This window comes from Argentina silus, assembly GCF_951799395.1.
Source record: "Argentina silus genome assembly, chromosome: Y".
NCBI lineage: Eukaryota > Metazoa > Chordata > Actinopteri > Argentiniformes > Argentinidae > Argentina > Argentina silus.
Genome location: NC_139654.1, coordinates 35,115,766 through 35,128,950, shown reverse-complemented (window position 1 = coordinate 35,128,950; position 13,185 = coordinate 35,115,766). Strand labels below are relative to the sequence as shown.

The 13,185-nt window shown below is 42.2% G+C and overlaps 1 pseudogene across 1 annotated transcript; it reads left to right on the top strand.

The window, feature by feature from the left end:
- The first annotated feature begins 5,037 nt into the window (after positions 1 to 5,037).
- LOC310824088 (phosphatidylinositol 3,4,5-trisphosphate 3-phosphatase and dual-specificity protein phosphatase PTEN-like) lies at positions 5,038 to 5,982 on the top strand (annotated as a pseudogene). The gene has a single exon. The product of its transcript is annotated as a phosphatidylinositol 3,4,5-trisphosphate 3-phosphatase and dual-specificity protein phosphatase PTEN-like (transcript).
- Positions 5,983 to 13,185: the final 7,203 nt, after the last annotated feature.

Below are 13,185 nucleotides of genomic sequence, written 5' to 3'. Positions count from 1 at the left end.
TGTATCACTAACTCGTCTTTCCGTCTGTCACTCGCTTCTCACCTCTTTCATCAGTCTGTATTCAGAGTCGCAATGTTTATCTCCTGGAATGCACAGATTTGATTGGCTGAGTAGCATCACGTGGGATGGCTTAACTCGCATGCAATTGGTCAGTGGATTTCCTGAGCCGCTAAACCAGTACCGTAAAGTCTAGAAAAGTTGCGCCGGTCAAAATAGAAGCGCCCCGTAAACATTTAAAATACTTAAATAACTTATTGACTATAGGTCCAGGTCCGTATAGGACGGCGTCTGGGTCCGGACTCGGACCGCGGTCCGCCTGTTAGTGACCTGTGCGCTAGACAATTGTTTGCATTAGCAAGCAAGTCCATAAGCTTTCCGGTCAATGTATTCCCCAAATACATTCAGAAGATCGTCATTGGTCTCATAGAACTCAAAATAACTACCACGACCATCAAACATTTAATATGACTTCTCCAAGCCTCAATATGATGCTGACACTGTGAAGACTGTTGAGACAGAAAAGGACATGGGTGAAACGCTATGCTCAGTCGCAACTACTGCTAACTACCATGGCTTCGCACCCCTCCTTCAAAGAGCAAGTGTAGTATATTTTGCTCTGACCAGAAGAAGGCCTAGTGGGTTAGGCCCTTGGACTGTTGCAGCATGCAGTTGACCTCTGTAGGTTGGGGGGATGGTAAAGGAGAGATAGTGGTGGGGGTAGTCTTAATTAGTTAAGGCTGTGAATAGCACCAAAAGGCATACCCTTATTTGGTGGAAACTATAAACATCACCATCGTATAGGTTAAAAATGTTTAGGGTAATGTGGACCTGGGAATTCCATGCCCAAATATGGAAGACAAAGCAGGCTGTTTTGTATAAAAGACTGAACGGCTGGACTAGATAAGGGGGGGACATTATTGACTGGACAGGAGCCCCCACATCTGGCCGTGGTATGTAATGATGAAGTTACGATTAATTAAAGACGATTAAACTGACTCATCCGGACCTCTGCAGCTTCCTTTCTTCATCTAAGTATATTTACTACAAATTGGCGTCACGAACAGGATTTGGCCAACCGATAGCCGTGCAGAAGACCAGACCATTAGCTGGGTGCGTGCCTAAAAAGTAAGTACAGGCTATTATGTCAAGTTGACTGTGGGCTATCGACCAAAATTTAAAAGAACCAGATAGATGAATTAAAGGTGGTTGCATGTCTGCTAAATTTAAACAAACAACAAAGTGTCTGTGAAATGTTATGTTGACCTAACTGTTGGAGATACGATCCTTCAATGTAACCCTAAAAAACTCGGTAATTAGTTTGAATTATTTGGAGTTACGTCACTTAACATTACGGAACTGGTCTGATCAACTGGTTGTCGTGAACTGGTCTGATCAGCTGGTTGTCGTGCACTTAAATTTAGGAAGACACTAAATGATGTAGAGACTAGATAGATACTGTGGGGGACGCCGTGCAGTGATTTCGTCTAAAGTCAGGCTACATTGTTTTGGGTTAAAGCCCCATTCAGGTTCAAGTCCTGATAAATCAACAAAAATAGTACATATGCAGGTTAAATTCCTGATAACAGAAGATGCATCCTGGAACAGAGGCGCAAAGCTGCTCTCTCGTTCTAAAAATAGAATAGTTACCTGCTTGAAAAGTTACAGATCCCTGACAGGGGCGGGTCCCCTGTTCTGGGCTATTTGAGCTAATTTCTTCCAGAGAACGTATAAAATAAAATTAGTATCTTACCCTTGTTCTTAAATTTGAGAGAGAGAAATTTGAATTGAACAATATGATTGGGTGTGCACAGTGCAAGCTGTAAATATCTCATCTAAAAGACCTTCCCTCTCTGTTCTTTCTTTCTCTCTCTCTCTCTTTCTCATTGGGGATTTCTATTCCGTGAATGCGGGGATCTGGTTGTTGCGATTCGACCTCTTGTCTCAGCGGACGGGGAACCTCGAGTGCGCAAACGCTCGACAGCCTCTGTTCGTCTGACTGATTTGAGGTTGAGCGGCTTCAGATCAGAAAACGAAGCATAAACCATATAGTGCCTCTCTGAGATTCTCTCTCTCTATCTCTCTCTGTTCTTTCTCTATAGAATATGCTCATTGTAAAAAGTGTAAATTTATTGTTCATTGAAAATAAGTGTAAATTTATTGTTCGTTAAAAATAAGTGTACATTTATTGGTCGGTTGGGTGCGGTCTTAATGCTGTAAAGTATAGCCGATACTATACGCCCTATATGGACATGCTTACGTGGCTCTTGGTGCTAGGCGGTGCATGTCAATGAAATATACGATGTGTTTTTATGGGCCTGTTCCCAACATTTCAAGTGCGCGTTGAAACGTTCCATTTTATGAAGTTTATTTTTCTTATCTCTGATCTTATTTTAGTCTAGTATCTTCTGTATGTTTTGTGTTGAATGTTTAATTATTTTAAGAGAACTAATCAAATTAATGTTTTGTTTCGAGCAAAACAGGAGAGGGACAGAGGTCCTGAGAGAGAGAGCGCCAGATAGCAGTAAAAAGACCAATTTGTGAGAGACATCAGAACAGCTCGTCTCATATAGCCTACGTCAAAGTAAGACTGCTATTATTTGGTTGATGTTTGAAGTTCGCTATATGGACTTGTTGATTGACCATTTGATTGTCTGATTAATTGATCGATTGATTCTTGGTTAATTGGTTAGGTGATTAGTTGGTTAATTTGGTGATCTGTTAAAAGGTTAATTGATTGGTTGATTGATTACTGATTTGATTAATTTGATTATTAATTGATTGGTTGATTAAATGTTGATTTGATTAATTGGTTGATTGATTTGATTGAGTAGTCGATTTGTTAATTGGGTAATATGGTAATTGGTTAATTGGTCAATCAGTTGTTTGATTATATGGTTAATTGATTACATGGTTAAATTGGTTAATTGGCTGCTACATTGGAGATAACTGACAATTGTCAATTGTGACCAAGGATTAATTAATTGAATTGAATTAGTGATTGATTATTTGTGATTGATTTGTAATGAATCAATAAATAAATTCATTGATTGTGAAAATAATATAATTAACCATTGAGTGATTGTTTGGCTAGTTGCTTAATTAAGATAAGGCGATCCTCTCGTTCTCTCTCTCTCTCTCTCATTGATCGGTCACTTCCACTAACAGATAATGGTAGTGAATTATAGTGCACAGAATAATCATGTTGACATTGATGGAACATGTATAATACAGGCAATCTAATCTGTTTCTAATTTTTGCGTGCTTCGACTTGAACAATACTATGTGTGCATCACCTGTGAAATGATATAAAGCTTTTGCATGACTGCGATATAATCATATCACAATTTAAACTGAATATTCTAATTGTAGCGTGGTTGGTGGTTTGTTTAGTATTTACAGGAGGATTGATTTGGCTAGCATTAACAGGACAAACATCCTTGTGAGGGACGTCTGAGTCTGAAAGGTGTATGATTGTGGGGTGTGGAACTGACTTGCTGACAGGCATAGCAACAAAGGCATCTCGGTGTCTTTGCTGAACCTTTTTTATTTTAATTTGTTATTTTTGGCACGGAGGTGGTTAGAGCAGTTGTCTCGGGCGCACCTCCACAAACCTGAGTTACTTGGGTCAGTGGAGTCCCCTCAAGGGAGTGCTTAATTGTCCCGCCGCCAAAATGCTGAAGACTAGGGTTGAGATTAGAAAGTAAGCTTCTGGATAGGAAGATAGCCAGAGCAAGAACGTTTCACACTGGTATGGTGACTGAATGTGTTGATTAAAGACATTAATATAGAATCAACAAAATAAGTAACCAACCATTCAGCCAAGAAGTTGAACTGTAAACAAAGGAAGTGCATACTGGAAAAGTGTCTTCAGCTAAGTCAACGGTTGAAGGAACAACAATTATGGGTGCGGCTTCAGCTAAGACGTCTACTCCAGTGCAAATGGTTGAAAAGAACAACCCATTGGTAAAAGGAATAAGAGATAAAGCAGTGGATAAGAGCCTGGAAGAGGAAACTGAGAGATTAGTGAAGGAGACGAATACTCCTTTCTCACACAAAACCCCAACTGTGGCTCCACCACCATATGAGGAAAGGGCTACGCCCACCAGAAGCTATCCACAACTACCAATCCTCAACACAGAAGGAAGATACCTCATGGAAGATGAAGATAAACAAATACTCGAGACAGGAGAAACTAAAATCACGATTGTCATAAAAACACAGGCTGTGGTTCTGCAAAACCTGCCTCAACCACAGACACAACCTCAATCGACAGCAGTAATACAGGTTGCTCCTCAGCCTCCATACCCACAACCTCAGAAATGGAGAAAGGGGGGTCAAGGATATACTAGACAAGGAGGTTACAATCCAAGACCCCAGCAAGTTGCAAAACGATGTTACTATTGCGGAAAAAATGGACATATGGTCCGGGAATGTTACAAAAGAGCCCGCGAATGCGGCAGAGAAGCCTACAAGGGACGATATCCAACTCCAATGAATACATCCCAGGGACGAATGCAATGGCCACAGCAACAGCAATCACAGGGACCGGTGAACCCGAACAGGGGCCCGGAATGGGGGTTTTAGGGGTGCCCAGAGAATCTGAAAGGGGGTGTCAACTGGTAGTGTCTAAGCAGACAAAGAAGGATCCAAAAAATAAAGTTATAACTACAGAGAAGTCTGCAACCGAGAAAGGAAGAGACTGAATGTCCTTTTAAACCTGCTATCTTATTTCAACTGTAGATTGAGTTCTCAGCTGTAACAGGCAAACCAGCCAAAGAAAAAACCATATAGTTAGATAGAAACAAAACTTTTTACACAGATTTTATACTAAGTATATTTTGAAGACATAGAGACGCTATACACTCCAATAAAGTTAAGACGACACCTATCATGACCTCCATCACCCAGTCGTCTGACCCTGAGATCCCAGACAACCACAAAGAGAGCTAGCTAGCATTAGCTAGTGGTGACACCAACGGGATTGCGAGGGAGAAACATATTGGCAGCGTTTCGTACAAAGACAACAATACTCTCTCTTAAGCTCAATACCTTAAGGACTCCTGTCACAGATATGGCTGCAATAATAAAGGAAATTGTCAGCCGAAACAAAAGGAGATACCAGGAAGATGGGTTTGACTTGGACTTGACCTATATTTATCCGAATATAATTGCTATGGGCTTTCCTGCAGAAAGACTTGAGAGTGTCTACAGAAACAACATGTAGTACGGTTTCTGGATTCAAAACACAAAAATCATTATAAGATATATAATCTTTGCGCCAAGCGACATTACGACACCGCAAAGTTTAACTGCAGAGTTGCACAGTACCCCTTTGAAGACCACAACCAGCCTCAGCTGGAGCTAATCAAGCCATTCTGTGAAGACCTGGACCAGTGGCTAAGTGAGGATGACCATCATGTGGCGGCCATCCACTGCAAGGCAGGGAAGGGCCGCACCGGCGTCATGATCTGCGCTTATCTCCTCCACCGAGGGAAGTTCCTGGAGGTACAGGAAGCACTCGACTTCTACGGGGAAGTGCGGACAAGAGACAAGAAGGGAGTCACAATCCCAAGCCAGCGACGCTATGTCTACTACTACAGCTACTTTCTGAAGAACCAGCTAGAATACAAGCCCATCGCTCTGCTTTTTCACAAAATGGTGTTTGAGACGCTCCCCATGCTTAGTGGAGGCACCTGCAGGGACAGTACCGTTAAAAACAGGAGTGACCCGATTCCTCAGGGCTTCAAGAAAGGGAACTGGCATTGGGATCCGCAGTTTGTGGTTTATCAACTAAAAATCAAGATCCATACGTCCAACACAGTGCACACAAGGCGAGGGGACAAGCATATGTACTTTGAGTTCCCCCAGCCACTGCCTGTCTGTGGAGACATCAATGTGGAGTTCTTCCACAAGCAGAACAAGATGATGAAAAAGGACACAAAGCCTCTCAGAAGAAGTTGCAATATTGCCAGGAACGTGTAGTTTATTTTTGGACAATCCATAGCACACTGGACACTGTTGTGGCGACGAAGTTCCAACTTGGAAAAGGCGACGATTGCTAGCAGCACTGAAATAGTTTACGATAGTTAGCTACAATAGCTCTGACGAATCATTTGGGGAGTAACAAGTGTTGCCATTCAGAACTTTGCGATAGTGAGTGTTTCAAAGTTAAATCTAACTTTTATAAGTAAGCTATATGTTGCTCATCTTGAGACATAGAAGGAGGATACTTTGCGAAACTTAGCTAAACATATTTTGATTCACTTTTAGCTGAATCCGCTCAGGAGCACAACTGAGATGTGGTAAGGTAACAGCCCATCACCAACCTACCAGGATGGCAGAACCAAGACTTGAGAATTCCCATCACCTGAAAACTTCAGATACCACATCAGGAGGGAACGGAACAATTTTTGAGCATCCCCCAGCCAACTGGAGCAGACAGACCAGGTGCAGTTCTTTTGGTGACACACAAAGTGGAGTTAAAGGAGACAATTACTCCCAGAGACTTGATGCAAGAGGAAGCAAGTGCACTGGATAAGAACTTTTGGCTTGCCAGAGGAGCGAGTTAGGATGCTACAGGCCTCTGGAGGAACAATGAGGGTTTGATAGTAGCACCTCCTAACTAGCTAGGACTGTTGATACATGACGCTCATGGGCTCGCCCATGTAGCGAGGGGGGAAGTGAGAAGGAAAATTACAAAAGAATACGGATTTTGGGCACCATACCTACTAGAACAAATTGACCATGTCATAGGTAGATGCACAATCTGTTTGAAAAACAATATTAGAAGAGGAGTATTAACTCCTCCAGGACACATCCCAACACCAAGTGGGCCAATGAAAGAACTAGTCCTCGACTACGTGGATATGATTCGCCCTGTAGGAGGCAAAAGATAGATTTGTTGTCGATAGATTTAGCAGATGGGTAGAAGCATGCCCAACCAAAAGAAAAGATGCCCAGTCAGTTGCTAAATTCTTATGCCGTGAGGTGATACCACGCTGGGGAATTCCTGATCGAATTTCATCAGACAATGGCAAAGAATTTGTAGATAAGACGGTGAAACTTATCATACAAAAGTTAGGGATTAAACAACGCTTTGGTAGTCAGTACTAGAATTCCTCACAGATACAGTTACTGAGGAAATATAGGAATTGGAGACAACAACAAAGGAACCGGAAGTGGAAATGTCAATGGAGCTAACAACGTATAAAACACGATCAGAAAAATATCAAGAAGAGTTGACGAGTCCTAAGCCAGAGCCAGCATCTGTAACCGCGTATACAACTAACAGACAAGTGCAAACAACTTTAGAGTTTGAACCTACAGTGATAGAACAAGAATATACCACAGAGCCAGAGCCTGTCGACAAAGCTGAGATAGTGACCCCATTAGTTCAAGAAGAAATTGTTTCCACCATGAATGAGCCTACAATGTTTATGGTTGGACATGAAATTGGACCAACTCAGACAATGGAGATTAAAACTCAGAAGATGATGGAAACTACCACAATGGAGTCAGATGTAACACAAGAACTCACTATTGAGAAAAACCTCACAATTGATGAACAGATAACGAGGGAGGATATGGAAAGGAGGAGAGAGAGAGAAACAGGAGTGAGAAGGAGAAAGAAAAGGATTTTGAATGGATAAGAAAGGAGTTGGAGGCGATGAAGAGAGTCGAAGAGATTGAGAGGAAATAAATGAGAATGAAACAAGGTCAGCACAGGACTCAATTCAAGATCCACTGATGATACAAGCAAGAAGGAACCTCTGGTATCAATGGATGAAATACACTGGAGAGACTCATAGCAAAAAAGACTGTTATATATGCTCCAAAGCAAAAGAAAGCTCGTTAATAATCATGAATACCAAATTCAATTGGAAAAACTGTGGGGAGCTAAAAGCAGACTGGCTGAAGAGCGTGAAGGGCTCTGATGTTGCAGGAACAAGTTTGGGGATAAAGCCATTTCAAGCAATTGCCTTTGCCCCACTCTGCGAAGCAGAGTGCTTGCAGTTCCTTGGATCCAGAGAATACTATGACAACACTATAAAGAAGGACAGAAGAGTAGAGGACTCGGAGCTAAAGTTATGAGATCTCGGAGGGAATACAAGGAGGACAGACGCTTAGACAGTTTGGGAATTCCTAGAGGTATACCCAGTGAATACAAGGCTATAAATTCCGTAGCAATGGGATTCGCATCTTTCTTTCTTCCTTCAGCTGGAATAAATGTCAATACTGACTGGATAAACTACATCTACTATAACCAGCAAAGATTCATAAACTACACGCATGATGCTTTAGGGTCTCTAGGAAGGCAGCTTGCAGCAACGAGTGAAATGGCTTGGCAAAACAGACAAGCACTGGATTTTCTATTGGCAGAAAAAGGAGGAGTATGCCACATGTTTGGAGAACAGTGTTGCACGTTCATCCCTAACAACACAGCAGCCGATGGACAATTCTCCATAGCCATGAGGAAGCTTAAACACCTGAGGGAGGAAGTTAAAGAGAATGCTGGATTTGGAAGCAAATGGACCTCCTGGATGGAGAACATGATGGGACAATGGGGAGCCTATTTCGCCAGAATAGGAGCCATCATGCTGGGCTGTGTGATTGTCTTAGCCCTCATAATCTGTTGTTGCATTCCAATCATAAGAGGACTAATAACACGAGGAATTGACAAGGCAATGAATACTCAGGCACTTCAAATGGCAGTTATGAAGAGAAGAAGAGAAGACCGTAAAGATTCAGGAATGCCTGATGACTATGATAGTCCTGAATTATATCTAAAACCTGGGTATCTGGATGACGATGACAGCGATGAGGAAGATGGAAGGGATTCTGAAGATTAAGTTGAACGATCCGAAGGCAAATCCTCATTTTGGATGAGGTGAAGTTCGAAGTTAGAGGCTTCGTGTTCAGCAAATCTCTGTCTTTCTCTATCCTTCTATTCTCTGTCTGTTACACAAACGAGGCAGTGGTAAAGACTGTCCTCATATGGGGGGTTATGTGCTAGTAACCTCTGACCCCCAGGTAAAGGTAAATCAAGCAACGAAGACCTGAAGAGAAGTATTTTCGTCATTCTTTGAAGTATTGTTATCACTCTTTATTATTCTTTGTTGAACGTATATGGGACCATGTATGTATCATAGAATAGTCTATACATATGTATGTTTATGTCCGTAGCAATTTATTTTAATCATATAAGCAAGGCTTGACTTAATGTACGCGTAGGCTTTTAATAGGACATTGAATAGACTGTCTATTGTTTAGAAACTGTTAGTTGATAATTTCCACGGCTTAAGTTCACAATGATTTTTGTGGTTTACTTGTTATTTTTATATCCCTTTGAACCATGTTACACACAACTGCATGCAGTATGGTTAGAGTACGTGTTATACAATTTCTCTGTGTTGGGACTTTAATAAGTCCCAAAGGGGGGAATATGTAGTATATTTTGCTCTGACCAGAAGAAGGCCTAGTGGGTTAGGCCCTTGGACTGTTGCAGCATGCAGTTGACCTCTGTAGGTTGGGGGGATGGTAAAGGAGAGATAGTGGTGGGGGTAGTCTTAATTAGTTAAGGCTGTGAATAGCACCAAAAGGCATACCCTTATTTGGTGGAAACTATAAACATCACCATCGTATAGGTTAAAAATGTTTAGGGTAATGTGGACCTGGGAATTCCATGCCCAAATATGGAAGACAAAGCAGGCTGTTTTGTATAAAAGACTGAACGGCTGGACTAGATAAGGGGGGGACATTATTGACTGGACAGGAGCCCCCACATCTGGCCGTGGTATGTAATGATGAAGTTACGATTAATTAAAGACGATTAAACTGACTCATCCGGACCTCTGCAGCTTCCTTTCTTCATCTAAGTATATTTACTACACAAGCGCAAGAGTAGAGGTGGGGCACTGAAGACATTTGTGAGTACGCCTATTGCAATCAGAATTGTGGGAGTTGCAGTTCAGCAGCGTATCGTGTCTCGTTTCTTTACAGCCAATACAGTGTATATAATGTCCATGGCGTCAATAAAATATAACGATATTTTCTATAACAGACCAGCCAATGTCTGATACAAGGTAAAGGGCGTCGACTCAAACATGGTATCCAATGAGCAAACATAGTGATGGTTGTGGGTGGTTTTGTGTATCCGTCAGTCAGTTTCAGAAGTAGCGAGAGGGTCATAGAGAAAGAAATCGACAGCAGCCAGCGAACGGTACGGCGTGTTACAAATCATCCCATCATCAACCGTGGATAGGGAGGAGACGCTGTTAACCTGGCGGATCATTTACTTCTATTTTATGGATTAATATTCAGTCGAAAACGAAACACGTTCCTCAACTTGACTTCATATAGGTAAGGATCATGCTGTTTTGCATGCCTCGACTCAGTCAAGGCTTGAGTGAAACATTAACCGATTGTCAGTACATCGAATTTCGGTGCATATAAAAACGTATTGAAATGTGCCAAACATATAGAGGAATGGATGACCGTCATGACGATCATGTAAAACCTTGATTTGGCTAGTGACTTGGCTTAACACGTTAACTAACATTGCTTTGGTTGAACGCTTTCTTTTGAGAATTAGTGAGGTCAGCTATTCAAACATAGCTGGCGATTGAAGTCAATCTAGCTACTTTATTTTCTGGGTAAAAAGAAAGCAGCAAACGGAGTGTTGTGGTGGAATTCTGAAAATGACGAACATTCATCAACCATCTGATGGTTAGATATGCAGTAAACTATTGCAAGCAAGGCATTACATTGAAAAAGCCTCCTGGTGTTGGCTAAAGCTTACGTAAAATATTGTGCTAGCAGCTAGTCCAGTAGTGATTGAAAGTAGCTAGCTATGCCATTCATAGCAATTTGCACATCTCTTCCTGTAAGAACTCGGTAGTTTAACAAGTCAAACTGGCTGACCACACCACATACATTTATTTTGTGCTCATCGTATTTTTTGATGCATTGAATTAGATAACTCGTCCCTTGTGGCTGTAGCCTTGTTGTTCTGACACATTTTGATTAATTTTAACGTTTCCTCATCACGAAATCCTGATCGGTTTGATGTCCGATAATCCTGACCCATACTACTAGCCTCAAATCATAGTCGTCGAAATATGAGTGAGTGAGCAGAAACATCTGGCACAGCCTACTAACTTGCAGTTATTGCGAAGCCGTTTTTTTCACCAAGGCACGACAACGGTGAGTCTTCAGCATGTAGCAATGCAGGGTGTGTACGTGGATGGGTACCCAAGCTGGATTCTTACGGCCAGTCAGTTGGTAGGGGCAATGAGTAGCTCCGACGCGACAGTCTGTGTCATTTCATGAGATGGAGCGTCGTGGTATTATCTTGCCGGTGTTACGACAATCGGCTATATTAACTGGTGGCGCTGATTCGACACGATTGCAAACAGCTGCATGTGCAACACCGTGGTTGTTGAAATGGCCAATAAATAAATGCACTTGAACTGAAAGATAATTTGTGTGTGTACGAGTCCCCTCAAAATAGTTTATTGTATAATTTGTGGTACTATCACTCTGTCAGACTCAGACTCAAAACCTTAACGGGGCATGCCTTGTACATAACAACCACTTATCCTGTATGGCGAACATCACAGCGACAGCACGCTCCTGTAGATTCTTCCTCTACAACATCAGAAGGATACGTCCATTCCTCACCAGAGAAGCAGCACAACTTTTGGTCCAAACACTTGTAATCTCTCGCCTTGACGACTGCAACGCACTCTTGGCCGGACTCCCCGCCTCCGCCATCAGGCCTCTGCAGCTCATCCAGAATGCTGCCGCTCGTCTGGTGTTCAATCTCCCCAAATTCTCCCATGTCACGCCCCTCCTCCGTACCCTCCACTGGCTCCCGGCTCACATCAGATTCAAGACCCTGGAGCTCGCCTACCGGGCGGCAAAGGGAACAGCCCCTCCCTACTTGCAAGCAATGGTTAGCCTCCAAACCCCTGCACGATCACTCCGCTCTTCCACCTCGGCTGTCCACCTGGCACCGCCGTCTCTACGTGGATGCAGCGGCTGCGCCACTCGGTCACGGCTTTTCACTGTCCTGGCGCCCTGCTGGTGAAATGAGTTTCCCACTACTGTCAGGACTGCACAACCGATCTTCCGCCGTAGATTGAAAACCCACCTCTTCAGGCTACATCTTAACAGTCCCTCCTAAAGACCTCTTCACCCCCACTACCCCCCTGTACAAGTTCTCTCCTGTTAATAAAATAATAAAAAATAAAAAAAAGGCTTCTGGCGTTACGACTGCCAATGGCCCCTGGTGTGAGCATTGATTACTTTGTCACTTACTTAAACAAATGTATTTGTTGTAAGTCGCTTTGGATAAAGGCGTCTGCTAAATGCCACAAATGTAAATGATAAAAATGTAAACATAACCATTACTCCATCGCTTCTCCTCCATGAAAGTGTGTGTTTCATGATATAGGAATTATGTGAAGCATGAATTGGCCTTTAGATCAATACCATGCCAAAATAATGCACTGGTTGTGTTTAGTCAGGACTTGAGAATCATTATAATTTCACATTTTGTATTTTAAAGAGCAACATATTGAATATAACATACAGTAGGTAGGGGTTTAATAGGTCCAAGCCGACACTTAGACGTACCCCGCTTAAGTCCCGCCGCTGCAGAAATTGCACGGTGTGAAGTGTTGCCAAAAGCCACCACAAGGTGGTGATGAGCTGTGAAGGATGGGATATGTGTCTTGCACTTGCAAACATCCATGTTTGTTTACATTTGTCATCGCAATACAATACACAAACAATAATATACGCAAACAATAATAACAATTAATTTTCTGGCAAGTGTTTTAGTCAATTATTTTGATCACTAATGAGCTCACAAGTAATGTAATAAATTGTGAATTGTAATTGCTACATCGCGAAGAAAGGATGATCTCACATGAGAAGATGTACCTTCGTCAGAGCCAAACGGGCAGTTTTACTGTAACACCATGTTTTGAAGCTAATATACAGTATCAAGGACAGGAACATATTATTAAACAAGCAAATCTGGTTACTTTTGACGGGAGAATAACAGAGTGGTTAGTGTGAGTGAAAAGCATGAAATGATCGGATCTCAAGTTTATGACAGAAGGCCAAGAAACAGCTCTGATGAGCGTTGCATATATTTGTCATGCGCTGCAATCGACAGCA